The sequence below is a fragment of the Larus michahellis genome, chromosome 11 (assembly GCF_964199755.1).
Source record: "Larus michahellis chromosome 11, bLarMic1.1, whole genome shotgun sequence".
Classification (NCBI taxonomy): domain Eukaryota; kingdom Metazoa; phylum Chordata; class Aves; order Charadriiformes; family Laridae; genus Larus; species Larus michahellis.
The window spans coordinates 18,733,419-18,758,726 of NC_133906.1; the positions used below are offsets into that span (position 1 = coordinate 18,733,419).

The following is a 25,308-nucleotide window of genomic DNA, read 5'->3' on the forward strand; positions in this document are numbered from 1 at the left end:
ATGGTTTCTTATCTCGTTGAAAAGCTCATGTACAGATGTCTCTGAATGAGTATTTAACATTTGGACATTTGCAGCCCCCGGCTTCTCCTGTCCTTAGGAGATGCTGGGAAACCGATTGTGGTGTGTTGCAGCTGGCTGGAAGGTTACGTTTGGTTTGCTCTTTTCAGATGGCATAACTATGGCATGAAATCAGCAGAATTAAATTTGCATCTATATATACTGTACCTAGGGGAGCCTGTGCTGGCTGCCTTGTGGTTTTGTTTCTTTCACACACTCTCGCTTGCTGCGTGTGGGTCTTTTTTAAAACATGGGACTAGGAGTGGTCATCTTGAGTACTGAGTCCAGCTCCAAGCAACTCTAGGTGATGATATAAAAAAATAAATATTCTCCATGTGCCTTCGCTGTATACCACATGCTCCTAACTGCCTAAGTCAGTCAGAGATCCATAAATCTGCAGTTTCCATTGGAAGAAAGATCAAGGGCATTGCTTAATTCCAAGTTTACTGTTATAGCAGGAAATCTGTTAGATGAAATGCTCGGATAATCCTACCGGTTGTCTCATGCTACAGGGAAAAGCCAAAGCTGGTGCAGTTTATTCACTTAAAAGCAAGATGCTGTTCCCTAGGTGCTTGACTTCTGTTTCATTTTGAATGAAGAATATGTAGCTTTGCTATAGATTTCCCACTCTGGTATGGCTGGGGAAAGGTGCTTATGCTTTTGAAGAGCAAAAAGGGATTTATCATCTTGTGGTTGGGAGTGGGGGTTGTCTGGTGTTTTTAATAAAAATAAGTGGATAGAGTGGATGCACTTGCGTTTGTCCTGTGGAATCCCTTGCTGTTAGATGTGCTATTGCAGTAATGCTTTGGGACAGAAGGAAGCTGCCTGCATTTGTCTGGCTGTTGTAGTTGGTAACGTCTTTCTCCTTGAAGCACTTGCTGGGTTCACAGGGACGTGTTCCCAACCGCGGGTTGCCTTGTCCTCGGAGCTGATTACAAGCGAGGCTGATGGACATAATCCGTGAGCTGCAATCTAACATAAATGTCCAATCAGTTATGTGTACTACTAGAGGCTTTTATGTTGGGTTTCCAGTTCTGTGGGATGCTTAAAGGAGTTTACTTCCCTTGCTGTAAGTCAGCTCTGCTTTGGGGAATTCAATCTGGTGGATGACTACTTCCCCCCCCTTCCCTCTATCCTTGCAACAGTTCTCAGGTCTCCACTTGCCTTGTTCATTTTGAACCTTTGTGGGGCAAATATCAGCTTTCTGCCTGCTCTGGGAAGTCTGTGCCTTCTCTTGGCCCCAACTCATTATCCTCCCTTCTGAGGTTTGTAGAGCCAAGTGGCTGCATCAAATGCCTGTTTTGTTCTATTTTCCTGTACTTCTTCCTCTTCCACTACTTTCCATGACACCTCAAGCTGTGAGTGACCATTCATGTCCAGCTTCTCTAATCCTCTGCACGGCAACCTTGTGATTTATGCTGATTGGTGAGATTCAGGCAGTGTAGGTTTAAATAAACTTAATAAACTTAAATGGTAGCAGTGGCATTTTCTGTAGGAACTAACAGCCCCTCTATGGAGATATTTTATTGCCTTCTCTAATTGCATGCGTGGTATCCATAAAAACCTGTGACTCTTCTCCTGCAGGTAGTATTGCAGTAGGAACCCGAGGTAAGACGATGTAGTGCTCCGAACCTGAACCTGGCCAGGCTTAGGGTGCCTAACGATTAAGGCTTAAACGATAATGTTTCTCTTTTCGTGCAGTGAAGCAGCTTAGGGAGCGTTACCATCATCAGTCCCAGGGGTCAATGACAGACTACTACTTTCTTTATGGTAAAATGTTGAATTGCCTTTTTCCCCACGTGGGTATTTGATCACTGGTTTGAATTCAAAGTAGTCAGGTCTGTCTCAAAATCCCTTCACGACAGGACCTTCTGCCCTTCCCAGAAACTGTGGAGGGGAGTTGACGCCGTCTATTTGACCTGCTGCGTCCTCAAAAAGTAGGGAGAGACTGGCTTCTCTGCAGAGGAAATCCCAAAGACTGCTCTAACTTGATGGGCTCTCATTTTTAGGTGTTTCAGTACCTGTGTCGCTTGTGTTCTCATCAGCGTTTACAAGCAGAACGGCTGTCCCCGAAGAAGTGCATTATATGAGGTTGTGTGCAGTGCTGCGTCAGCCTGACATCTGGGCTAGCTTGTCGGAGCTGGCTCGGGTATTTCTAGACAAAGCAATGTGCCCGGAGGGTGTTCTTGGGTTCCCATGGGAATTTTTTCTATGGAAGATAGACTATGAAATGAGTGACATCTGGAGAGGATAGCAAGTCCCTGCAGCGTGTCTTGGAGGTGAACTGCATCTCTCTCATGCTAGTCTATGCTAATTTTATGGAGCATCCTTCTGACAGGGATCCTGTGGCATCTTGGCATGACTGCTCCGATGCATCTCGTCATGTAGGACAGATATATTGAAAACCATGTCATTGTAACGCGCTCTGTACACTGCACAGGGATCCCTTGTGGGCCTGCCCTCTCCCTTGCACTCCGTGGATTGTCTCCGCTGGATTGCGTAGGAGCACAGTATTTACTGCCTGCCGTGCTAACGGAAGTATCCAGTAAAATAGTACATTAGGAGCACATGTGTATTTTGGTTCTAGTTCTTTCTCTTCTCCTTTACGTACAGATGAATCAATGAATACACACTTTCTCTATGAACTCTGACAAATTCTGCAACCCGTCTATGTGTTTCTTTGTGCTTGGACATGGTAACAATTTTTTTTTTACGCTACTAGAACTGAAGTGCCCCCGACGCCAAACATTTCCAGAAGAATGGTATAAACAGTAGTGTCAGAAGAGATTTGTAAGCCCAGGTATATGTCTGCTGATCTCCTCTGACAGTGGTGTGCGTTGCGAGTAACTTGTTAAAGTCAATGGGTGTGATCTGTATGTAAAACCTATAACATCCTGCCTGAATTTACAAAACACCCGAAGCTGGAGCCTTGCATTCTTCATTCAACATCTTTCTAGAAAAAGGATTACCAGAGAGTAATTAAATGCCACATTTCTGGATTAGCTTTAATTAGCACAGAGGTGAGGCACTGTACCTCCAGAGTTTTCCTTTGCTGTTCACTGATTATGTCACAACCGATCTTTAATAGTTTTCAGATGGAGCAATTATCTCCTCTTCTAGCAATTCTATGCTCCCAGCGTCTTGCCAATTAGATACAGCCTTTAGCCATATTCACTAATTTTGTCTGAAGTGAGCCTTAACTTGCAAATATTGGGTTTGATTTTTTTTTATTAAAAATTATTGTCTAGCAGAAATACACTTCCAAGAAAATAATCGTCTAGTGTTTCTCTAAATCTTTAGAAATCTGAATTTGAGTTCAGCTTCACTTAAAGCGTGGATTCAAACTTCTGGACTTATATCCACTTAAACACAAAGTGTCTGCAACTGTCTCTGAGCTTGGAGCCTTAGGCAAGTCTTCGGAAAAGACTACTTGTTTCTTTTTGTGACCCTTATACTTTGCCTGTACAGTATTTTCATAGAGATGCACATAGAGACTGCGTGACATTCAACTACAGGTCGTACGAGTTCTTGTATGTTGACCATTAATTTACTCAAACCTAGTTAAATCTTGGGAACACAGAGACAATGTTTTCCTCTGGTCATGCTAAAGAGGAGGGTGATGCCGCGTTTGCTGGGAGCGCAATGAGGCTGAGCCAGTAGCTGAACAGCTGTGCTGTGATTTTTACTTACCATAGTCGTTTCTGCAATCGAACCAAAGCTGTTGATGAAAATGTTGCAGCTGACATTCACTGGTGGCCCTGCATGACAAATACAGATTGGAACAGCAGTTCACCGTGTGCTTATAAGACAAAGTGTTTCCGCTCCGTAGTATTAAAACCTGTGGTGGGAACAGGGTGACTGAGGGGTGAGCGTGGGAATAAGGTCTGGTCTTGGTTCTGGTGCCAGTTTGACATCAGACAATGCTCTTGCTTTGCTTCTGTTCCCGGGTTGGGCGAGTGTTTATGTATCCCTTTTGTGAACTGTTTTGATGAAAAGGAATAGATGACGGGCAGGGCAGCTTCCTAGACATCTCGGCATTGCTATATGGGTGCCAAGCTCACCTTGAACATCATAGCAACATATCCCAGAAAAGAGCTGAGAGACTATTGACAGTCCCTCTTGTTTAGAGCTCTGTACTTTTAAAACGCTCATTTAAAGCGTCTGAATGTTTCTGAAGTGGGACCACGCGCTCCCTACAGAGCCGGTGCAGCAGATCAGGGATCAGGCCGGGTAAAGGAGCAAGTACCCCAGGTGGTAATGGTGGTGTCTGCTAAGGCTCACAGCTGGACAGGAGACTTCAGGGCTCTGCCAGGGGAAATTCTCTGACTGTCCTGTCTTGGGAGAGGGTAATCCCAGACTTTAGGCCATACCTCTCCTGGGCTTTACTTGCCTTCAGACCGAAGCTTTGCTTGTCCTTAGCCATATTAGAGAAGTTAAGGGGCCATGAAAGGAGGGGAGTGAGGATTAAGTGATGAAAAGATTGTAGTTAGAGGCTATGGGGGACAGTTTGTTCGTGTGGTACTGGTGCCCAAAGGTATCAGTATGACTGGAAGCGGACCATATTATTTCTTGGCAAATCTGGGGTGGAAATGTTGCGTTTGTGCCGAGGGAGATGCCAAGAGCTGCAGTTCAGCACAACGCAAAAATCTGGAGAATGTTTGGGAACCAGAGCCACATCTGGTGCCTGGCAAACCAGTGGCGTGCCCACATATGATGAGAGGATTTCTGCTGAGCCTTAAGGGGAGGGGACAAGCAAAAGGGGGCTCCCAAAGGACCTGCTACTGGTGCTGCCCGTGTGTGGTGGGGAAAGGCAGCCCAGGCAGAAAGCAGAGGAACCTCCCCAGGAACCGAGGTGCCCCTTTAACACTGGGGAGATTAACCTCACATCCTCCCTGTGGCAGATGCTTCTGGGGACGTGAGATCTGTGGAAGAGTGGATTTTTAGATTATTTTCCCCATCCTTCATGGAGAGGAGGACGGTGTCTGCATTTCAAACACTGCCTGATGGCTCGGCCTCGCTGAGGGAATGGTGTTTGCCCGTTAAGGCCACATCTGCAGTCTGGCAGCTGCTGCAAGACGAAATACTTGGGGGGGAGGAGGGGGAAGGAATGGCTTTAACAAGAGGCTTGTGCCTCTAATCGGTGCAAACTTCCTCCTGTGTGGAAATTAATGGAATTTCCTGATTACTAAGTAACATTTGGAGCTTGGCTTGCTCCTTTTCACTTCCCTTTCCTCCTCTCGTGCTTCAGCCTCTTCTGAAACTTTCCCTGTCCTCTGCGGGAGTAGAACTGCAGCCACGTAACAGCAATGCTCTCTATGGCTGGGATCTTCTTGGTACGAGTCCCAGACAATCCAAGCAGGCTGCTCTCTCACCAGCTCCCAGGCAGCCCTTTGCCAGCGCAGCAGCAGCTCACGTACTGTTCAGTCTGTGCAGTTCTTCCTCCAGGCCATTAAACGTAGGCAGGGGCTAAAATATCAGGTACAAAATGGGGGCTGTCTTTTTTTTTCCTCCCCCTGTTTCACCAACCCCTGTTATTGAACAGGCTTGTGAAGTTTACCCAGCAGCTGAAAGCACACATTTCATCATGCTTTAGCACTTGATTTATCCCTTCTGTAGTGCTCTTGTGGAGCTCAGGTGTAATGGTTTTCTTCTCTGGATCCATCCCATGTACCATATGGAAGGTCCACGTGCATGACACTTCCCTTCCCAAAGGGCACAGTGTAAGAAAAGATGCTGAGCTGACCTCCCAGATGACTGCAGGCGGACCGTGCCTCTGACGTGGATGGAAGGTTTTGGTCCTGCTCTTTCTGATCCTGTGCTGGTGCGCTCTAGTGAAGCTGAGTGTGGGATGAGCTGGTCCCAGCACACACGAAGACGACTCTCTCCTTGGGGCAGCCCAGCTCTTGCCGAGACACTGCGCTCTTCTCATTGTGTCCAAGGGGAGTTGTGAGCAGTTTGTAGGATTTTTATTTTTTTTTTTATTTTTCTTAAGCTTGTGTGAGGCTCTAGAAACTTCCCTGCCTGCCACTGAAAAGTGCCACCTCTGCGGTGGGATGCAACTGCGAGGGAATATCGTTTTCCAGCAGCAGGGTTAAGGGTACAGCCTGGGTGACGGGTCCCTTGTCCCACACCTGCTGGGGCCAGCTCTGTCCCTGCCTGGGTTACTGACTTCAGCCTCCTTCCTAAAGCAAAGCCCAAATGTGTCTTCCTTGTTCTCAGAATGTGAATCCCCAGTTAAGTCCAGACTTTACAGCATTTATGGAAAAGCCGCAGTCTTCTTTTTGTTAATCTTCCCCTCCCCAAAAATCAATCCGATACGGATCTTTGATATTATTTTCATTTAGATCTAAGCCATTAAAATGCCCTTATGAGTTACTGCAGTTAATTTAAATGACATGCTTTGAGAGCTACAACCCCAAGCTCTGTAAAACACCTCCTATGCCTCCCATGTAAATTGGAGCCTGATTTATGTGTGGGAGGCTAAGCCAGCAAAACTGCCCTGTGGGGAAGGTGTAGTTCATTGAAACAAAACTGAAATTAAATTATCTCAAATAAAAATGCAATACCGCTGCCTTCAGCAGGAAGATAATGTATACATTTCATTAAATATTAAAGTTTAATTTCTTTTGTGTGTGTGCATAATTTAGTGGTAGGCAGGTTTACAGGGTGGGGTTTTTTTAACTCTTTGTGATTTGGATAAAAACACATTGTGTTCTGTTGCCTAGTTGATTTCTAGGACATAAGCTTCCCATGTATCTTTGGATTTAAAAGCCCAGGATTGAGCTTATTGCTTGAAGCTGGATGGCAGGTGCTGTCACCGTGATTAATGGGTCCTGGGAGCCCCATGTTAGAGTTGCCAGAGAATCCTGGGGTGAGGAGGAATTGGTGGTAGGAAACAAAAGAAGTGAATGAAGGGAGCATTGAAGAGGGGGGGACAGCGGCTGGGAGGGGGAAGGTCCCACTTCATCTCTGGGTATGAGTCAAGGGCAAATAGCTCTGGGAAAATGAGCTCAGTTAAAAAGAAAACAAACCAAAAAAACTCCACAAAACCTACCCTTGTTAAAGCGGTGTTTCAAGGAGCGAAGAGAGAGGTTCTGTTGCCCCTTTCAGGGACTGCTTCAAGGCTGGTTGGCTGCCAGTGAGTATAGGGTGAACTGGGGAAGTCAGGTGTGAAACGCAGCTGTTGGGATGGGGCTGCGCTGGGCAGCGGTGCGAGAGCCCCCCCGTGATGGGGGACAGTGATGGGTCAGAGCTGCCCCTGGCATCTCCCTGAATTCCTCTGGAGCTGATGGGAGAGACTCCTCCTGGCTTCAGTGGGTGTAAGGGGGGAGTGTTCCCTGCTATTAGAAGGTGCTGTGGGCAATGGCTTAGGGGAAAAAGTTGAAGTTTTTCCTCCTAATCTGCGAGAGGTTCAGTTCCCTGCTGGTCACCGTTTGGTTTGGCAGGATCCCTGATCCCTATGTTGAAGTGTTTCCTGCATGTAAAGTTATGAGGTTGTTTCCATTCTGAGGGGAAATCAGATGCCTTTCCAGACATCTGCAAAGCATCCATGTGCCAAAGCTCTCATTATCATACATATTTCATATGAATATAAAGGTGGTTCGTATTCCACACGCAGTGGGGGAGGCATTCATGAGGACTGCATGCATTTTTCAGTCCCCAAATGAAACAAAGCCATAAAAGCAGGGGTTTTGCTTACCTTTAAAATTTGGCCTGATCCTGGCATCGTATCCTGAAGTTCGCCCCATCAACTTATCCAAGAAATCGGAAGGAGACATGGGTTTGGGGGCAGATCGTGCTGCTGCTTCAGCTTCTTTGGAGGCTGCCAGGCTGAGTAGAAAGAAAGAAGAGATTTTAGTGTATGTCCCATAGCAGGGAGTGCTTGGGGTCCAGAAACCAAACAGTCAGCATCTCATTCCCGCTGCGAGACAGGATGGGTACCCGTGTGAATGCCTAATGAGGCTGGTCTCTGCTAATTTGTTTGCCCAGCCCAAACATCTCTGAATACAGAATCCCAGCTGCCACCAAAGTAGAAGAGAGATGAAGAGTGGAGAAAATCCTTTTGTGAGTTTAGGTATAGCTCCTTGGCATGCCACTAAATTACAAATGTGAACTCTGGCACCGAGCTCCCCAGGAAAAATACACTCTGAGATTAGCCCTGGGCAGCAATTACTGCTTAATTACATGGCAAATAGCAAGGAGCATATTGGTACTCTGACAGCCTAATTTTCCAAAAGGCAGGTAGGATCAGAGCAATCTGGAATTTGAGGCTTAAATGAGTGTCATGTGATTGTACAGCTCCTGCAGCGCCTCCGGGACTGTAGGGGATGGATGTGTTTTTGCTTCCCGCTTGCTGGTCAGTCCAGCATTCGCTATTGGTACCTGCAATGCAGGGGTCTGAGGTCAATACAGCAACACAGACTCTGGAGCGGGAGGTGTCTGGAGTGTGATCCTGAAATGATACTTGTGTTGGGCTGAGGATGAAAGGAAATGAAATCTTTTGGGGACCTGTGTGGCCTCTGGGGCAGAAAGAGTGAAATTACCAATTTATCTGTAGAAGACAAGCATCGTAGGCTGGCAATGTTCCTTCCGACTCCATGAGAGTCTGCAAGATCTGCAGGGTGATGATTTGGGCTTAGGAAGTCTCTGTTGTTGCCATCTACACAGGAACAAGCGACCCTTGATGCTAAGCGCTCATTCTCAATTTTGCAGGAAGTTTTGATCTCCAAGACAGTAATAGATACTATTCAGTTCCTTCCCTATGGTTATACGGCTTCTCCTCAAACACAGATCTGTTCCCAGGCTGAAAGTGTGGTGTAAAATTGCCTACACTAGCAGAAAAAGAAAAAAAAACAACCACCACACACACAAAGAAAAAAACCAAACCTAAACCCCATAGGTGACATGCAATGTGCTTAGGGCAAGAACAGTCTCTGCCTGTGGGTTCAGATGCCTGATGCTGATTGAAGCCTACAGGCAGTATTGCAATGCAAATATATAATGAGCCAAAGCAAGCTGCTCGGGAGGAAGTTAGGCTCATTGCTTCACCCTTTACAAACCTCCTGAATTTTTTAAAGTACAAAGACTGTGTGGGAACTGTGGGAAGGCACTGTGGCTGAGCAGCTGAGAGGCCTGAGCATGTTTGCAACAGGCACAAGATATTTAGCTACATATGTCTTCACAAATGACACCATGGATTCATAGAATGATATAATGGTTTGGGTTGCAAGGGACCTTGAAGACACAAATGTTATCTAGACAAGGTCTTGACAAGAGCATCTTGAACCACCAAGTTCCCTGGGACTTTAGCAATAGGCAGGATTCAAAAGAGCTCGGGTGCCATAATTTCAAAATCAGGAGTTTCTAGTAACCTGTATTTGCATTGACTCTCTTCTCTAGTGTTAGCAGTGGTGACTTGCCAAGCCTTGGATTTCAATCCTGCAAACTCACAACTGCAGTCTGGCTTCTTCTGCAAGCTGCAACTGAATTCGGGTTCTCTGATTGCCAGGTTTTTAAGCGTTAAAATGGTTTAATTTCTGCAGTGAAGAGAGGAGATAAATTCCTGATCGCTTCCAGTGAGAATCTAAAACTAGGCTTTCGTTCACTCTATATATTCACAATCTACTCCCACACTGGACCTTATCTGAACTGGCTGGTGCACGCTCATGCTTGGAGGTGATCTGGCAAAGTGTGGATCTAGCTTTGACTATAGCCACGTGCCACCTCTTGTCTCGTCCCCATCTCTCCTCTGAGAAACTGTGTAAAGCCAAACCAGTGTGTTTCAGGAGTAAATGGGCTTGTGGAATGGGTGAGGGGTTTTATTTATTTATTTATTAGAAGGAAAACAACAGGGTGCAATTGATTTGCAAACTCAGAGGAAGAAAGCTGGGAGTGGGAGGACAATCAATACTGGGCTCCACTACTGCATTCCAATAGAGCGTCTGCATGGCAATGAGTCTAGAGAAAAGATTTCAATTAAGCAGCAAATGACTTGGTAACCAAAGACTCCAGCCACTTCAGCAGTAAGATGCCAGATAGTGCAATACACTGATTTCTTCTCATTAACTGGACTGGAGGAAGTATATGCAAGTGGAAAAGTGTGTGTGTGGGGGGGAGGGGGACTGGAAAGGGGAAGAGGCAATACAAATCTAATCAGCTTTAAGTCCAAAAAGATAATTAGAAACTGCAATTCCCCTGGCATTCATTTTAAAAAATGATGTGAAAAAGCACAGAAATCAGTGTTCAGCTTTCCCGTAAATTCAGTGCGAAAGCCCATGCTGAATATGTTCATTCCAATGAGTGAGTCTGCTGGTATTTCTTGGGTGCCATTTTTTTTTTTTAATCTTTCTGCTTCAAAGTTGCAAGTGAATGAATTTAACGGGCTCAGTTCCTACCTGAACTATGTATCATAGTTCATACCTGTACATACCTGAAGTATGTATCTAAGACAAATGATTCCCGCAAGTATCTGGGAGAGGATCACCCTCTTACAGTCCCACTGCTTTTTGTAACTTCATGCCCATCCCTATGAGTTTTTGTGAGCACCTTTGGGCACGTGCTGAAACTATTAAATGTGTTTTCGTGCCTCCTGGTATGTTCAAGAAGCTGTGTTAGGCTGCTGTTTGTTGTTACCCAGATGACCTGGGAATGACGAGTTCCAAGTTTCTTCCGTTTTCTATTTGTTTACTGAATGTTTTCCTAAAACTAGCTGGTAGCAACTTCCCCTCTAGACTTGACAAGAAAAGGCAAGAAAGCTGGGGATGAGGGAATAGCAAAGCCTTTCCAGCAGCGGACTCGATGGGCAGCAGGATAGGAGCCTGCTCTCTAGCTCGGAAGTAATAGTAGAAAATAGCCCTGGGAGCTACAGAGACGCCGGCCCATCCCACTGTGCTTTGGAGGGATGGACTGTATCTCACACAGCCCTGAAACGTTCACTCTGGCTGTAATAATTGGGCTTTGCCATGGCAGTTCAGCTCAGACAACATCCAAAAAAGCTATCGGCTTCTGTGCTCTTCCAGGTCTGTCTCGGCCAGTGCTGTGTGCTGCCTTGGGAGCTTTCTGGGATTTTCTCCATCCCTCAGTTCTTAGAGAAGCACCCTTGAAAGTCCCGTAGGACTCTTCATTTCCTGGCCCAGCAGAGACAAGGAGAGGGAAATTGCCAAGTGGTTTGAAAATTACTGATGATAGAGGAGAACTGGAAATTTAGGGTAGGTTGCTGTGTTATTCAGAGAGAAAATTTGTTCTCCAAATAAACAAAATAAGGGAAAATGTGTACCAAAACCACAGGAGATATACTTTGCATTGGTGCAAGAGTGTTGTCTGAGCTGAGAGCATCTTGGTGCATTTTAATAGCAGCCAGACAGTGGCTTATCTTATTTACGCTGGTGTAATCCCTAGTGGATCTGGCTGAGGAAGTGCCATCAGGCAATCATCACAGCAATAACAATAGAAAAGATTTCTTCAAAGGGTCAATGAACTAGCATAACCTTTTGTGACACTAATGCTGGCAGGTAAGCGGACACCACCAAGCCCCAAGGAGGTCCAGCTCGCCAGCAGGCATGTGAAGGTAAAAGCTGGTGGAGATGAACAGCTGAGTTGCCCAGGATATCTAAGAAACGTCTTCCCTAAAATGGGGCAGTCAGGCTTTGCAGGACAGCTATTACTGGTTTCTCCCAGCCTATGCAGGCGCTGTTTGCCCTGCCCGCATTATTTTGTTTCAGCTAAACAGAAGACATATTCTTATAAAAAGTTGTGTGGTTTAGAAAGCGGCTCTTCTGCAGTCTGGACATGTCAGCGTGCTCGATTCCTAGCTCCCCAGCCGGCTGTTTTCTCTCCTCCTCCCCACATTTGTATAGCCCTTGTGCAATATTTTCATGCTTTTTTTTTGGCTGTGACCCTAGTTGTCCATCTAATTAAGTCCAACATCACAAACTGCCCTGTTCTGGATGAATGCTGATACTGAGAAATATCAAATTTATTTCTTTGTGAAGAGGAGAGACGAAGGATTTTAATTAGCACTGGGCCTCTATTCCCCTGTCAAATAATTTAATCGTTAATCATTAATTCTGAGGGTGAAAAATAACGCCTGGCAGCAGAAGCACAAACTGTTGCAAAACAAGTGTTTACAGAAGAAATATCTCTCTGCAAAGTGTGGAAGGCTCAGGTCCCTGCGAAGGGAAACAGGTGCAACGCCAGTGGCTCAAGGGAACAGCCCTGGATTTATTCCTCTGGTTGAGCTCCGTGCAGGCTGGGGAACTAGAAGATAACTGATTATTGACCCCAGTTCAGTGCTGCTCAGCAAAGGTTTCTGAAGTGGTTTGTTTATTTTTTGAAACACAATGCAAGCCAGAAAGCTTGGCAGGGAGGTGTTGGGGGTAGCGTTCAGGTGAGCTGACTCACCCGTCTGCCCTTCAGATGTGATCTCTTCTGTAAGTAGGTATCCCGGGGAGAGGAACAGCCATGAGGCCTTTGAGGCAGGCTGAGGTGACCAGTAGAACTGTTTCTCCTGTTACCTTCAAAGCAGGGCTAGAATAGTGTGGGGTCTTGGGGACGCGGGAGAATTCATCAGCTTAGTTTTAATGATTCTGGCAGGTGTGGTCACAAAGAGAACATCAGACTACGGGGCACAGGAAGGCATCGTGTTGTCCGTGATTAACTAGTGTTACGCATGGCAACTCTCCCCCTGCTCTTCCCGAACCATCTCCCTGGTCCCTGAGCCTGTCCCTTTTGGGCACGGAGGGCCCTGAGCAGAGACTGGAGCTCAGCAGAGCCCAGCCTGTATTCGGCCTCTGCTGATGCTGGGGCTGCCCGTCTCCATCTTGTCCTTGGCAGCTGGAGGGAGGAAGGACAGAGGAGAGGTTTTTCCTGGTGAAAAGGAAAAGGGGCAGCCCGAAACTCTGTACCCAGGCTGTTATTTCTGCCTGCACGTCAACATGTTATCTTGAGGGAAACGCTGCCAGATGCGGGGCTGGGAAGGCTTGGCAGAGGCTGCAAGTGGACTTTTTTTTTTTTTAATGATTAGATTTACTATCAAAATGAATAGCGCAATCAATATTGATATGCAATTCAATTAAAAAGGATGAAACTCATTGTCTGCATGTTCTTCTCTGTCACGTTGCCTGAATTCCTGGCCTACAGCAGTCGAGGTGGACAGGATGAAAGAAGAGTGGAGCTGCGTGGGGAGAAAGGACCCCCAGTGCTACGTTTTTGGCCCGGCATTGTGCGGAGTAGAAGGAGCTCAGAGTGTTACAGATGTGCGGGTTGCAATCCATGTGGTCACGCTCAACTGCTGGCGGCTACAGTCCATGCAGAGAGGATGTGGGGTGTGCTACAGGGGTGAATTTGTAAAGCTAATTTTCGTGGACGGGGAGGAAATGTGGACGTGGTTGTTTTCTTAATTCAGGTGAGAGCTTATGCAACAGAAGCATGGAGCAGACCTGGACGTTGGGCCAGGATATGAAAATAGTCGTATACAGTGAGACTGGTGAAATATGGAATTTGAGAACCTGTGAGAAAGGAGATTTCACTCTGAGATAGAAACGGGGAATAAGCTATTATTTATCCTTATTCATGGGGAAGGAAGGGAACAGGAACGCAAACGTAGGCTTGTAAAATGTTGCCGTCTCTGCCCTGGGTGGTTGTGCTCTGTTGCTGTGAGCTGTTTAAACCAGTTCTAGCTTTCGCACCAGAAGTAACTGCATTGCAGTAGTCGCAGGATGTAATCAGTTAAAGTTTTAACCCAAAGAATCCCAAAACGCTCTCAAAGGTGCTGCACAACACGTGTTACCACTGGTACCTGTGGCTTTACGGGAGAAGAGCTGGGAGGCATTTCTCCATGGGCCTCAGGGAATTAACCCTCTGTGATCATTCCCATCCAGGGAAAGCTGCAACAACTTGACTGGAGTGAGAAAAATCTCTTCTTCAGACTGCAGCATTCCCTGTCTCTGTCCACTGCCACCTTCCTGCAGCCCGTGGCTCTTACCCCATATGGCAAAACACCCTGTCTAGATCTATAAAACATCCCAATTACACTGATTAACTCTATGGAAAGACACCAGCACTTGGAACAATTGCTGACACTGCCTGGACAGACCAATAAAAAAATAACAAATGACTAGACAATCAGCTCGGGGGCAGGGAAATCTGAGTGTTGTACATAGTTGAAATGGGAAGGGCACAGGGAGACCAATAATCTGCATGGGAATAGTGCTCAGGCGCACACAAGATCCCTGCTCTTACAAGGACTGCTGTTCAAACTCTCATATGTTGCATGGTTACTCTTGCTTACTGCATATATATAAAAAAATAATACCAACAGTGCGTGTTAAATTCAGTTTGGAGCCATAGGCATTCTCTCTAGTGATGTTCTCAACTAATCCCTCTTCCAGAAGTGTCTACAGCTCTTGCAGCACAAGTAGTGACTGTCTGGAGACGTATGATCCTCAGCCACCGCGACAGGTTTGAAAACATAACTCAAACAACTGAGAAGCACAAATCAATGCTCAGGTTTTAATCACTTGTGAAACAAACCCAGCGAACACCCTCATTGTCTCTTATATATACTGAAGGTTTTTTAAAAAAGTTAAAATCGAAATTGTCATTTTTTATTGAAAAAACAAAGGGGAAAAAAAAAATCCTTGCAAAGACAAAAGCATGTGTCTAGCTTCACACGCTGAATATTCCCTTTAAAGTCAGGGGGGCTAGTCAGATATTTAAAGTTATGCGTAAACAGCCTTCCTGAATGCAGTAAATAAAGGGGGAAAATGTCTTTACAAGACGAGGCTTCATATTCTAGGTAACAATATTCTCTTCGCTGATGTGCCCTTGATTTAGTGTTTGGACGGAGAGCTGCGGTGGGAACCTCAATTGACGTCAAGAGGTTTTCAGATCACAGAGCAGACAAGTGTCAGAGAATTACGAGAAATCGTGGATGCTCTTCTATCTATAGCTCTGCAGTCGCACAATCAGTCGTGTTTTCATCAGTTCAAATAGCTGGCTACGGCAGCTTTTTAAAAATTAGTTTTAGTTTAAGGATTTATGCTGCTCGTTAAGATTGGATAAGGATATTATAACTGCTTTTTTCTTTTTTGGCAAATCAGAGGTGGCATGAATAGAATTCTTTTTGAGAGAGATACAAGGTGCAGTGCAGAGTGGTGGTGGGTTCTATCTTCTGAAACTTTTTTGCTACAGATCCTTTGAAAAGTCCTCCTGAGCTAACACGCTTAACCTGCCTACAAAATTGTGGGTCCCATAGTAAAACCGGGGCGTTCTGATGTGTGTGTCTTGGACCGTGTAAAATGAGTTGCATGATAAGAGAGCTCATTTTGATATTTTCTGATAGAATTAGTCGTTGTCGTTGCAACGCAAACACCCTGCAGGAGACGAATGTTCCCTCCATGCTGTCTGTGATTCCTGGTGTAATTTATCAGTTTATTCATGAACTATAATGAAATATAACTTCTGGAACGAACGGCTAAGCTCTGGGTCCCCTGCCTGGGACGGCTCTTCTCCTCCCCACCTCGGCCGTCCTCTGACTTTGGTCTCTTCAGCTCCCTGACAAAAAAAAAAACCAAACCCATCTTTTCAACCCTGGCAGTGCTGCAGGGCCCGTGTTGGTGGGGGAGAGAAGGTTGTGTTTGATGGGGCTTGTACTTTGTCAGCCACACCGCTGGGAGATGATTTCTAAGCCCATAGCTCTGTGTCAGGCTGTGATGGATGGGGCGGGAAGCCGGAGGATGCTTGTGATTCTCAGGCACGTGGGGTGGCAGGAGAGGTGGAAGGCACACGCTTCGGTTTGTAAACCAGATCTTGGGAGCTCTGGTGCAGGGGAAAAGATTGTGTGTGTGTGTGTGGATATGGCAGGAACTGTTGCCCTGCTCAGCAGTGCTTCCAGAGGGTAAAAGCACCGGGAGTGATCAAAGAGACAAGATTGCAAAGATACCCCATGAAAAGTCACTTCTTTTTTTTTGTCCGCAGCCTGTCTTTGCAGTTCCTACAAGATAATAAAAGGTTGCCTCACCCAGGAATTCAGAGCGTCTCACGTCCCTAGTCCCAGCTGCAGGAATACATGTGGTGCACAGATCCTACCATAGCAGGGGACTCGACCCATCTTGCGCAGGGGCTCTTGGCACCAACAAGGGTATTTAGTTAGCTAGGGACTTTTTTAAAGGATGCTATAACAGTTGACTCTGGTATGCTTTCAGGTTTTATACTTCCTCCATAAGAGAGGGGAGGAGTGGTCTGTGCTTAGGGCTTTATATAAAGCATCTTTTTTTTCCTTATTGCGTCATCTGAAATAAACGAAGGGGAAAAAAATGCAAAGAAAATCGGTAAAGGTGAGAAGTGATGAATTTTATTGGATTTTCTGCACGCCTCTTGGCTCAGCTGCACTTTGCTGCTGAACCAGACGCGTGTGATAGTGGTCCAATCCACCATGGATCCCACTTCTGTTGCTATTTCTTGATTTATGTGTTCCAGCCCTGCTGGGGCTGGGGGACAGGATCCGTGTTGGTGGCGGGTGGTCGTAGGGACAGGCATCGCTCGCACGGCAGGCGCGTGGGGGGAGCTGCTGTCGGCAGCTTTCGTCTGAAGGCAGCGTGCGGGATGATTGATTGCACTGCAAGCCCTGCTGTTCCATGCATGCGACATTCCTTGTCTTGGCAAGCTCTTGGTAGTTTTTTCCCCTCTTCACCCACCCCGCAACAAGGCACCGATTGAAAACAAGAGAGTTCCCTGCCTGTCTGCTAAGGCATTTGGTGTTTTTTTATCTCTCTTTGTTTTTTGTCTCTCTCTCTCTTTTTTCTTTTTTTTCTTTTATTTTTTTAATTGTTTTTATTTTTCTTAATGGGCTGTAAGCCACAGCGAAAAGATGAAGAGGGAGAAATCAAAAGGAAAGCAGGTGCAAAAGTGTGTTCTTTTGTTTCCCCCTCCCTCTCAAAATCCAAATTTCATGGGGCTTGGTGAATTAAGATTTCTCCTGATTTTCTCAGCTGGCACTTAGATCCAGCAGAGATGTATTTACAGGATGCCAACTGTGCCTGTGTACTAGCCAGATGTGGTGCAGTCCCCAGATCAGCAGCTTACCACGGTGCATTATATGGATGAAATAATTGTCTGCATAATGGGGAGTGCTCAGCGCGTGTAAGAGACGGGTGCATCTGTCTCTATCTATTTCTGTTCTCTGCAGGCTCTCTCTGTGCTTTGGCCTTGCTGAGGGTACAAAAGCTATATTTCTGCATCATTTTTTTTTTTTTTCTCCAGTTTCTGTGCATCAGTTTCTTGAAGTATCTGTAGAGATTTAGGAGCAGCTTGGAGGTGTGTATCTGACCTATAGCACCAGTGGGATCAAAGCACACAGATCTCCAGGACCAGATCAGCTAGAGGATATCAGCAGTTTCCCAAGAGGTTAACAGGACTCAGTCATGGCCAAGAAATACCGATGTAAACCTTCTCCCCTCGAGGGAAATGGTCTCTGTTGTCTGGCTTTGTTAAATACAACTGTAAGTTGTTTGGGTAAGTTGGGGGAAGGGTGGGAGAAATCAAGAAGAGGTGAATTTTTCTTCTTTAAAGGGAGCTGACCTGCTGAATTAGCAATATTTTATTATACTGAGTAGAACGCAAAAGTTGCTCTTTTCTGGGCTGTGCAAGTCAGCAGCCAGACAGCCTGTGGTTGAGTCGTCTGGACATGGCTGCTAACGATCCTTCTGGTGCCTTGCACTGGAGCAGCATTCCTGCTTCTCTTCCTCCTTCCTTTTTGCTCCATTTATCCCAAGAATTTTTTTGTTGTTTGTTTTTCTGTTTGTTTGTTTTTCCAAGATGAAATTATTAAAATGGCTTGGAATAATTTTTTTATTTTTTTTTTGTCAATCAGAAAATCGAATCAAACCATGATGGGGAGAGTATGCTGGAATGACATTTTTTAGCATGTGAAAGAATATGATGAGTTATTTTTCTTGAAAGGTGAGGTGTACAAGTGTAACCATACTTCGCATGAAGAGAAATCATTGTTCTCTTGTTGATAGACAAAGGTCAACAAAGTATGCAAGGTAACTATAGCAAATCAAAAGGGTAATTTACTGGAAATAGTGAAACCCTGATTTAACATGCCACAACAGCAAGAGCCGATACAGGCAAATAAAACAGATAGAAGTCAAAATGCATTATCAGCCTATCTGTCATCTTAATACAAGTCACTATGGGCTTCTCGGAAAAGCTCCAGGTTATACAAAATGAGCAAGTGAAAGTCAGGGAACAGATTTAGATTATTTGATGTATTTAAATGTTGTTGTTTTGATTTGGACGTTGTGATTTTTAAAGCGGGATTAGTTTTTTTTAAAAGCCTTTGTCTTTCATCGGTACCTAAACTGCAATTTTGTTAATTAGGTGGTCTGTTATCTTGTTCCCAATGCTGAAATTTGGAAAGCCATTTCAACCTGTGTGCTAGAACGAAATGAGAACAGACTTCTCTGGTTTTCTATCACAGATGAGTGATCACTGGTTGGTGCTAGAATAATAAAGTAATTTAATTTTGGACATTGATTAACATCTTAATTCAGATGCTGGGATCCTTTTCTATCCAGGTCAGCTCATGAGGATTTTGTGAGATAAATTTCATAAGCCAACAAGGAAAGCGTTTGCCCAAGAACGGGGGAACTGCAGTGTGCTGTTGCTTACAAGTGCTTTCCTTTTCGACTTGAATCACTTGGTCAGTAGCAGAATGAACTGTTTAGCCTTTAGTCTGTGCTATTAAATGTGAGATACTTAAAACACAGTAAAGGGCCCTTTGCTGCTCATTTGCTTTATACGTAAGGGTCACCAACACCTCTTTCATGGGAGAAAAGGAATAAGGGGAACCAAACTCCCTAAATTCTTGTTCTCAAGGGAAGTCTCTGTAGACAATTCATATGATGTAATGCTTTTATATGTAAGGTCAGGATCCTACCATTCCCTCCACATATTGACCTCTTTCCAGAAGCAGCTCCCCTCGGGTATTTGAGCAGTAAATATGTGTTCTGCTGGTGGCCTTGCTGTGGTACAAGGCAATATTCAGTGGGAGTCAAGATGGACGGTCAGTCTGTATTCTCTAAAATCTGCACAGCACCAGTGCTTCAGAGGCGGAGGATATTTCATTAGTGCATGTGAGAAACAGCAACATTTTTGTAATGGTTTTGTTAAGCAAGGCAATAATATATGGTTTTCCTGCTCCTTGCACCGAACACAAGGGGGTGGCGGGGGGATGGTTTTTGCCAGACATTTGTGGAGCCTTTCTTTTGTTCTGATCTATCCACAGAGCAGGTCTGGAGTTGTTTAAGTCAGTTGTTTAAAGAGGAAGGTTAAGTTAAATTGTGTTAGAAAATGTTTTGTGTATTTTATATTGATTTGTCTTAATTGCCTAAAATGCAAGTGAATTGTCTTGGTTGGATGAAAGTGTGTATAAAGTCCCTGCAGAAGGCCAGGGTCCCAAACATTTTGTGCTTCTACTGGGATGACACCAAATTAATCTTTCTTTGTGAAATGATTTATAAGGGTTTCTAGGTAGGATTGTCTACCTCATCACGTTTTCAAACCTTGAATATGTAACCCTTTTAGTAGGGTCTCTAATGGGGCTATTATAGGTTGCAGACCAAAGAAGTGAGTGTCCTTTGAGGCACCTAGTCCAAGCCTTTGCTAAATCACTTTTATTTTTATGGAGGAGCTGACAGACTGAACAGAGGCACAACAGGTCATAAGGCACAACTTCCAGTAGATTTTTAGCTAGTGTGAGGGAAATACTTCTTAACTACTGAGAACATCTGCTCTGCTTCTTAGCTTGTGGCTCTGGAAGTCTATGGTTAGCGCTTCATTCTCGGGTACCTCTGTGATGCTATCTAGCACTGCAGAGCTATGACAGAAGGTTTGGAGATAACTTGCACATTACTCTCCTTTTCCTTCCCCTTCCTTTTTCTTTTGTTGTATTTTCAAGGGGCTGAAATCAGCAGCTCTCTAATCACCTACTTTACTTGTCCAGTCAGTTTTAGGAAAAAGTGTCTGTCTTTCCATGAAGGTAAGAGGCGTCATATTCACAATGGCATCTTCTTATAGTTTTAAAAACTGGAATTGAAAAGCTCTGTTACTGACAGGAATACAAAAATGCCAGTTAGAGCAATCCAATAGGGTCTGAGGCTGGCAGCAACTTTTAGCCTGTGAATCACTTGGAGCAGTAGCCTTGAATCGCTCCTGCTAGCTGACAGATTGCTGTTCAGAAGGGGCCAACTCTGGTCTTGATTCAGTGAAGGTCATGCTGCTGATTCCTGATTTACAAAAGTGCAATCAGGACAAGAATCAGGCCCAAAGAATTTCAAAGCCTCACAGGACAGTGTCCAGTTGGGTAAGGTGCCAGTTCTAGTTCTAGGCTACCCCGAGGCTTATGCGGTGGTGTTTCTGGACCGTTGTAGCTATTAAAATGCTATAGTATAACAGAAAGCCCAGGCCAGATCGTCACAGGGTAGGGGGTAGCTTCTTGTTCTGCATGAAGGAATTCGTGCCTGAACCAGGGTAGGAACATGCAGTGTACGCAGTTAGCCTTTGGGAGAATGTTTGTATATGTCTCCACCGATACAAGCAGGACATCTGGAAGTCCCGGCGTAAACATTGTCCAATCTATTTTTATTTTCAAGAAATAGCATTTTGCCTTACAGAGAGATGTGTAAAGAAAGCTTGGTCGAGCAGCCTGTCTGTCTGAAGACCCTCTTCATATCTCACGCCAACTCATTTTCCATCCCTGCCTCTACCCAGGTTCCCAGTAAATGTCTTAGTCACAGCCAAGTGACTGCAGTCTGAGAAGGCAGGTAACAAATGGGAAATGCTCTTCCATAAAAAAGGCATGTCATAATACACTGCTTATCACAAATTCCTTCTAAAACACCCCAACTGTAACAGAAACAAATATCATATTGGCAATACCATAATGTTTGCATTCACACACCAGCTGTTACTCTTTCCCACAGGGTCTTGTTTTTTAAAAGGCTGGCGAAGGACGTTTTTGTTAAGCAACAGATCTAGTCTTATTTCCTATATCGGCTGTATCTAATTTTCCTTTGGGACTTGGGATTTTTTTTTATTTTTGTGTGTATGTGCTACCATATAGTAGATTCTCTTTCCAGAATATTTCTGACAGGCTGATAATAAAGTGTGGCACAGCCTGTAATTTAAAGCAATGCATACTTCTATTACAGATTATTGTATTATCAGCTTGTGGGGTTTTTTAGACATTATGGATGACTGAGTGCTGGAGTAATTGACACACTAAATTTATGAATGACTGTTAATGAATAAACTTCGTTTACTGAAACTGAAATAGCAAAGCTATTCCTGGACCAGAAAGGATGGTAAATTTTTGGCCTGTAATAAATTGAACACATAGCACAAAGCGGGAGAAAAAAGAAAAACATTGCTTAGAGTCAGTTCTGAGCAGGAATTACTGAATTTTTTTTCTTGTTTGGAAAATGATTGCAGTATGTAAAACGATTTGCTTTCAACATCTCTCTGTAATCGAATTAGACCATTTTTAAATTTTCTTAAACATTAATTTCAGGAAAATTAGACTTCCAGAGATACCTTTTATATGCAATATGAAATAATCATATATAGCACATAGAAATTATATACATATGCATATACATACCTAACAGTATAAAAATTTATATTACAACGTGAAGGGACTGCTTTACTAAGGTTTTGAATGCCCAGGACTTTAATTGATGTGCTGAGAATCTGTAAGTGCTCACATGTGTTGTGTGATGCATAAGCATGCATCACAGAACAGGATCAACAAGACAAGTATGGATCAATTTCACTTGTTCAGGCAGTTCGGAGGAGAGCCAGACGGACCATTAATGCCATAGGAAACTCAAGCCTAGAAATGCTTTTTTAAAATTATTATTTTTTTTTTATTTTCCTTTTGCCTTCTAGCTTATTTATGGACAGCACTCCAGGACAGTAATGTGTTGTTTAATCTTGTTTGTTTTTTTTTTTATCTCTGTGCTTCAACATTGTTTAACTAGAGAGTTTATTGCACATACATATGCTTCTTTTTAGTCCACTTTATCATGCCCTACTGCTATACACTTGTGACCAAATAATATGAGAAAGGATGGCTCTGAAGTATTAAGTATTGTGAATTGCTTTTCGAATATTGGTGACTTTAGTTATTTCTAGAACTTCTTTCTTGGTTTACCAAACAGATAAACATTAGATGTTTTGTGTTCATGTTACAATCTTTCTGTCTCTGATTTTCTGTGGAATTACAGAAATAGTGGAGATATATCAATTTTTGCACCTGGAAAGAATTCAGTGTTCAAAAGGAAAGAGATTGCTAGCTAGAAAAGTCTGGCCAGTACCAGTAGGTCTGCTACTGTGATTCAGAAAATAATAAATATTACACCAGTGATGTATATGTAAATAATGTCTGTTCTTTCATGTTAAACTGTAAGATAAGACTTTGTTAAAATACAGAAATGCAGAAGTAAGAGCCATGCAACCGTGAAATGAAGTCTAAGACTGATAAGCAAGTTCAGGTCATGAAAGAAGGGGTGTGTTTGGTTTTTTTTTTTTTAATTACATGTATTTGGCATCTATCAATTGCTATAGCAGGTTGCATTATTCATGCAAACACAGAAGAGCTTCTCCCTTCCAGTATTTTAGATTTTTTTTTGCCCTCATTTAATAAAAGCACTGCAAGAAGAGATGGACTAGAAACAGTTCTTTAAGACTAAAACTGTTCATTCTCCTACCTTAGCCTTAATGAGAGACTGAACACATTTAAAACAGAGTCAAAATACAGCTAGTTGATAATGGATATTATAGCAAAGAGCTCCCCGCATCCCCTTTGGCTTTCATTTAGATTCTGCAAGGAAAGGATGTTGAAAACAAGATGAAAGAAAAAAGTTGGTAACGAGGGCGATTATTTCTTTGCTTTCAGTGACTTTAGACATAGCAAGCTGAGGAGATAGGATGAGATCTCCTTGAAAAGGAGTCCTACGATTTCTCAAGATAACATAGCTAAGCAGTGAAAGCATCCCACGGAACTCACCTTAACCTGCACTCTGAGGATGGGGAGTGGGTGAGGTGGGTATTTACCCGGGCAAATTCAAGTGCAGCATTCCCAGCCGCCACTAGTTGTCACTTTGCAACCAGCCGGGGTCGGTGTTTTCAGCACTGCGGTTACCGAGATTGCGGTGCTAATTAAACGGAGTAACTCCCAAAGCCGAGGAAAGTCCCGAGCCCGGGGCTGGGCGATAGCCGGCCTCGGGGAACCGAGAGGAGGCGAAAAAGCAGTTCGAGAAAGGCAGAACGCCGCTGTCCTAAGGCTGAGGCTGTATCTAGGGACTGTGCCCTGAGCTTGGGGTGGCACGGCGGTCCAGCCCGGCAGCGCCCAGTGCTCACACACTCCTCCCGTAAAGCCGATCCTTACCTGAAGAAAACGATCGTCTCCCACACGTAGACTCCGAGCGCGTTGACGTTGCACATTTTTCCAGCTCTCGCTGTTGGGGTTTTTTTTTTTTTTTTTTTGTACTCCGTGAGGGGTAGGCCGGTGCGGTTGGCCAATAAAGTAACCCGGCAGTTGGGGAGAATGGGTAGGGGAAGCCAGCCACCCCTCCCGAGGCAGGCTGGGCAGGGGGGAAGGCCGGTGGTGGGGCGGGGGGGCGCCCCGGTCAGCACCCTGGACGGCGTCTGGCGGGCGCCCCGGTCAGCACCCTGGACAGCGGCGGTGCGCGGCGCTCCGCGGGCGCCTGCCGAGCGGCCGGCGGCTCCGCTCCGGCGCTGCCTTGGCTCGTCCCTCCTCTCCGCCTGTGCCCCCGCCACCGCCACTGCAGTGGTGCTCGGGGCCGGAGGACCAGGCTTCCCGCACCGAAATCTCCCTTCAGCGGGATCTCGCTCCGGACATCAGGCTGGCGAGAGGGGGAGACGCAGGGGGTGTGGGTTTGCCATCAGGGTGGTGGGGGTAGGATGGGAGGGGGGGGACGACCCTCAACAACCCAGGGCTTTAATCTCCGCTGCTAGCCAGGGTGTCTTCCTAATTACATCCACAGGAATTTGTCAGTGTGGAGCCGTGCTGCAGTCCCGGTTGTGTCGCTTTCCTGCCCGCTGTTTGGCTGCTGTTGATTCCTGCTTCCTGGGCTATTTTCCTCCCGAATAAGTTATTGCTGCTGTAGGGAAGGTGTCCCATTGCTCAGGGCTAGAGCGGAGGGGAGCGAAGGGGAAGTTTCTTGGGAAGCACTCCCATTGTGCTCAGAAAGAAAGTGGCTCAGTGTCCTCCTAATGCATCTCATTTCCCCTCTGCCCTCTCTCCCCTGCTAGGACTCGGCAGATCTTGGGAGTTTCTTGCTGCATTAATTTACTAAACTAAAAAAAAAAAAAAAGGGAAAAAAAAAAAAGAAAAAAAGGAGGGGGGAGGTGGAGAAGAGGGAAGGCAGAGGGGAGGGGGTAACTCAGCCCCTCCACCATCCCAAGGCCCTCCTCTTAGCTGTGCTCATTGGTCTCAGAGCTGAAAAAACTACTCTAGGACGTGGTTGGATAAACGCATGTTGTTCAGCAGAAGCTGTTAACCTCTAAAGCGCTGATACGTTTTGGTTTATTTCAGTTTTTTTAACCCGAATCCCTGTCTTTTTAAGAAGTCTCTGAAATCGTCTCCCTTGACAGGGCAAGCGTAACGTGCCTTAAGTCTCCATCTCGTGGAAGATCTGCTTGGCTAGCAGTTGCTATGTGTTGCTGTTGGCTTTTAAGGAACATCTCAGTGTTGTTGGTTGTGTGGTTTTTTTTTTTTTCCTTTTTGTTTTCCCTTTTCTCTTTGCTTTATTTGGTTTATTTTTTTTTTTTTCCTTTTGCATTTGGTTTTGCAAAGAGATTTGGCAAACACCAGACCTATCAAGGCCAGGGCAGGTAAGGAGCATTTAGCAGTTTCTTATCGCAGCTCCAGCACCCTGGGCTCCGGCTGTGCTCACAGGGTGCTGAGTGTGGTGGTCGGGGCGGGGAAGAATGGGCTTCTTAGTCACTTTCCCAGCATGTCGTTCTGCTCGGCTTCTCATCAACTTCTGAGAACTGAAATTAAAACTTAGGTCTCCTAAATAATCTAGGATTCCTTTCTTCTCTCTTGTCCTGGTGCAATGGGATTTTTCTTCTTGAAGTTTCATTTTGTTTACTTGTCCTGTGCTTTGCAAAACTCCCCATGGCAAAGAAAGAGTCGCTTTTAACCCCTTTTTAGCTGTTTTTAAT

The 25,308-nt window shown here is 45.0% G+C and overlaps 1 long non-coding RNA gene across 1 annotated transcript in view; it reads left to right on the forward strand.

The window, feature by feature from the left end:
• The window catches only part of LOC141750066 (uncharacterized), an 83,766-nt gene that overhangs the window by 1,980 nt on the left and 56,478 nt on the right, over positions 1 to 25,308 (forward strand). The gene's annotated exons all lie outside the window — the stretch shown is intronic.